Here is a 4,341-nt window from a genome sequence, read left to right as displayed (position 1 = left end):
GGTGGTTCGACCTTTAAATCATTTGGTTTTGCATGAAGGCCTAAACACAACGAATAGAACGAAGAAAACCGCGTAGTTGTTGAACGCATGAATGATCATTTTTATTATACAAATTCTTCTATAAATCAAGTCGTTGTTTTAAATTATTCTTCACCTTATGTGTACACACGTTATCACAAGCGAAAATGAAGAAAATTCCAGTAAAAAGCCACCACCAAATTGCAAGCAACGAACAAATGTAAACAAACGGCTAATGTCAAAATCGCGCAACTTTTTTCCTAAATGCGATTATAACGGGCTATTGGCTTGCTGGCGTGATCTTGTATTTGGTACATGGCTTTATTAAAAATACATCATTTTATAACCCAGTACATAATTTCAGGAGTTAAAAGCTCTTCCGAAAGGCCTTCCTTAGAGTCAAGAGGCCTTCCACTCTACATTCCTTTCTTTTTTGTATGGACTGTCATCAATTGAAGGCTTCTTCTTTCGCTACCCATAGAAAGCCTTCCAGAAGGGCTTTTATAAGACGTACTTCAGAACCTCTTGAGGAGTTCATTGAGTTTCGCAATGTGTTTTGAGGTTACAAGCTAGTCCTGACGTGATTGAGCAAAACGGACTTCAGATACGTGTTAAGCGACCCTTAATATCAAACACCTGGTCTGGTTTTACTAACCTTTCATCGATTTTGTTGTGGTGCTGCGTAATTGATTTAAATTTGAAAACTTTCGCCTTGATAACTAGCTTAAACTTTGTACACTTACCGATTTATGAACACATTATACAAGTGTAGAACAGTCCGTTTCTGTCGATAAATACATAAGTGTGCCAGCGGAAAAATTGATTGTTTTTCTTGAGCTTCCTTTCAGATGATAAATTTCGAATATGTACTCATAACTCTGGTTCTATTAGAGGCAAAAACAGTAAAACTTAGTTAATTTTGAGCTCAATCAAGTTAGCGGCGCTGAAATGAAAGAATGAAGAAAAAATTGGTTCGTATTATTGTGCTCATTGTGTGCTTTTTCGGCCACTTTTAGTTTTTTTTTGTTCTCCGACCATTTTTTAAATAATTAAGACTTTGCTAAGTTAACCGTAACTTAGCAAAACATTCATTCAATGAAGTTTTTTTCCTACTTATCTGGGCTTATTATTTTTTGGCATATTATGTGCTTTCAAAATATTGCCCAGTAAACATTGAAAAACCGCTTGACGTCACGCTATCTGGCCCACTTCTTAAACTTTGGTCGAGCACGGATAATTATTATTGAGGAATTACGTGCTAATTTTGGGAATTTTAGAGTTACCAAAATAATTATAGGAGCTCATCCAGTTTCCAAGATACATAATTAAGACTTTGCTGGGTTAACTGTAACTTAGCAAAACATCCATCAAGTGAAGACTTTTTACTGCTTATCTGGGTTTATTATTTTGGGCTTTTTATGTGCTATGCAAATGTTGCCCGTTGAACGTTGAAAATCGCTAAAAATATTGCTCAGTAAACATTGAAAAATCGCTAAAAATATTGCCCAGTAAACATTGCAAAATCGCTTGACGTCACGGTAGCCGACAAACTTTATAAACTTTGGTCGAACACGGATATATACTGCTGAGGAATTAGGTGATATTTAGGGGCTTTTTAGGGCCGTCAAAATTATTTAAGGTGCTAACTCAGTTTCCGAGATAATTAAGACTTTACTGGGTTAAATGTAACTTAGCAAAACATCTATTAAGTGAAAACTTTTTGTTTAACGTTTTAAGTTTATGGACAACTGTCAAGTGTACTCATTTGGGTGTTTAATAAACTCAGAGTTTAATTTGACATTTGTTTGTTTACTTTTTCTTATTCACATTCAACCTGTTCCCGTACTCCAGCATTTAGACAGAAATAGTCCGAAGTAGCCCTGGTGTAGAATACAAACCGTTTGGCCGTAAAGAAATAAACAAGTAGTTTTTAGCAAAAAAAAACCGACTTCAACTCTCATATAAAAACATATATATATATATATATATATATATATATATATATATCATGATCCACTGATCGGATCTTAACCAGATTAGTATGGGACCCCGTCTGAGACACTACCTTTCCGATGCAAAAAGAATTATCGAAATAGGTTGACGTGGTCCAAAGTTATGCGGTAACATACATAAAAAAAAATAAATAAAAAATAAAAAAATATTCCGACGAACTGATAACCTCCTCCTTTTTTGGAAGTCGGTTAAAAAGATAGCTAGATAGAACTTTTCATGCTGATTTCAACCATACGAAGATGATTTGGCGCAAATAAAAATTAAAGCCAATAAAAAGGTTCAAGTTTAACTTTTATATTTTTTATATTTATAATATCTCGGAAACTATTTGGCCGATCACAAACGTAATGATGTTAATTTAAAGATAATTTAAATACCTTTTAAACGACGTATACAGTATAACCATTTTGAAAAAAAAATTTGGCATAAATGCAGTTGGGCCCCAAATCTCAAATTAAAAAAAAAAATATTGGAATCGATAGAGATGATTGAGCTGAGTATAACGGTGTACTTCTTTTTTGGGGCAAACAACAACAACAAGAATTATCAAAGGTTAAAGCTCAAAATAAGCAATTTTTGAAATTAAGATTTCTCAAAAACGAATGAATGGATTTTGAAAATTTTGATCTCATTTAATAGGAAATTTGATATACGTACTTTATATATATGTTGTACAGTTCTTATATAAATTGTTTTTTTTGTTTTTGATATATATAAATAAACAAGTATAGGTAAGTATACATAGGTATTGTATTCTTTTAGGTACAAATTAGTTAATTTATTTATATGTCTGGCAACTATGTGTATTATTTTAATATATAACTGGAAAGAAACCGTTATTTTTTAAACGGTATGCTTTATGTGAAAATTAAAGCTTTGTTTGGAATAACGTGCTATTTGACAAGTGTTAATTTAAAATGGCAAATTTAAATTTAATAATCCTATTTATTTGATTGCAAGATCGACGGTCCGCTCAATGAGAGGACTCTACAATCTTTACAGGAATGGGGATTGATACCGCGGACGGGAACTTATTTGTGTCCCGAAGGGCATCCGTTGAAACTCAAACAATGTGCCCAAAGTGTTGACGGTTATGTTTGGAGATTAGTTTTTGCTTTTTAAAGATTGTGGTTGTGAAAATTAAGTTTGTTAAATTTTGAACTAATAGGTGTACTACAGCGATTAAGGGAAAGAAGAAAAATGTTAGATGCGATGTCTACATTTCTTTGAGGAAAGACACTTTTTTCGCGAGATCGAGGCTTTCTATTTTTAAAACAGTAGCTTTCGCTTATTTGTGGGTCAAGAACCTTACGTTGGATTTCATCATGGAAGAGCTCAGCATATCCAATCATACGGCTGGTGATTGTACTAGTTTTTGTCGCGAGGTTGTGTATGATGGGATGGTTGTTAATAAAAACCAAATTGGAAGTCCGGGAAAAGTAGTCGAAATCGATAAGAGTAAGTTTGGGCGACGAAAGTACCACCGTGGGCATCGTGTGGAAGGACAATGGGTCTTTGGTGGAGTAGAGAGGGAAACCAATCGATGCTTTTTGGTCCCTGTTGGAGAAGAGGGACAAGGAAACTTTGTTGAAAATTATAAAGGACTGGATTTTGCCCGATACAATAGTTGTGCCCGACTTTTGGAAAGTATGTTCATTTTGAAATATATTTGCATGTAATTTTTTTATTATTTGCATATGCTTTCTATTTATCTTTATAGGCATATGATTGCTTAAGTGATGAGGGGTATATTCACTTTTGAGTCAACCATTCCATCCATTTTAAAGACCCAGATACAGAGCAACACACTAATACGATAGAAGGGTTGTGGCGTCACGTGAAATGCTCGATGCCCCAATACCATCGGAAAAAAACTATATTTTAACGGGTATTTAGCTAAGTTTATGTTTAACCGCAATTGTAAAAATTGTGATACGGACCGATTAAACACCTTTTTAAAAATGGCAGGGAGATTAAACAATCCGTGTAGTATTAAACCTGTTGAAGAGGAAGAACAGGAAGAATATGAAATAGAAATTTCTTTGTAAATAGACTAATGTGTGTTTTACTATTCAAATATTTTAATTTTTTTAGTTTCACTGAGAATTCTATTTTGTGAGGGTTATAATCTCAAGTGCGGCCGACGCCGCCTACGCTGAAAGGTGTTCTCTGCAAAAGGTGTTCAGTGCCTTTTCTTCGCAACACAGAAAGAGAATTCTACTTTGTGAGGGTTATAATCCCTAAGTGCGGCCGAAGGCCGCCAACGCAGAAAGGTGTGTACTCTGGGAAAGGTGTTTAGTGCCTTTTCTT

Source organism: Rhagoletis pomonella, unplaced genomic scaffold (genome assembly GCF_013731165.1).
Source record: "Rhagoletis pomonella isolate Grant_MI unplaced genomic scaffold, Rhpom_1.0 Rhpom_scaffold_00006, whole genome shotgun sequence".
NCBI lineage: Eukaryota > Metazoa > Arthropoda > Insecta > Diptera > Tephritidae > Rhagoletis > Rhagoletis pomonella.
This window is presented reverse-complemented; position numbering follows the sequence as displayed.